The 294-nt window shown below is 41.8% G+C and overlaps 1 protein-coding gene across 1 annotated transcript in view; it reads right to left on the reverse strand.

Moving 5' to 3' along the window:
* Positions 1 to 294, reverse strand: part of myo15b (myosin XVB) — a gene marked incomplete in the record, with an annotated part of 32,677 nt that overhangs the window by 5,250 nt on the left and 27,133 nt on the right.

Raw genomic sequence — 294 nt, forward strand, 5'->3', positions numbered from 1 at the left:
CACACACACACACAGGCAACACAAGACACAAGTAAGAGAGGGGGAGAGACCTAGTTTTTTTGTGCAAATCTAACAGAGAATGCAGTTTTAATTAAATGGCAGTAATGAACATAAAAGCCTTTAGCCTGTTTTTAAAACTACAAACAGTCTGTGTTCAGCTTATTGACTAAATGCAGCCTCACCATGTTTTTTTCTGACTCTGGGGACAGTTAGCTGACCTGTTTCGGATGACGTAAGAGACCTGAGGGGTTCACATGGAAGAAGTAGGTCAGAAATGTATTCAGGCACTGAGCC

The sequence above is a fragment of the Morone saxatilis genome, unplaced genomic scaffold (genome assembly GCF_004916995.1).
Source record: "Morone saxatilis isolate NCDOM2014 unplaced genomic scaffold, NCSU_SB_2.0 Contig1, whole genome shotgun sequence".
Taxonomy (NCBI): domain Eukaryota; kingdom Metazoa; phylum Chordata; class Actinopteri; family Moronidae; genus Morone; species Morone saxatilis.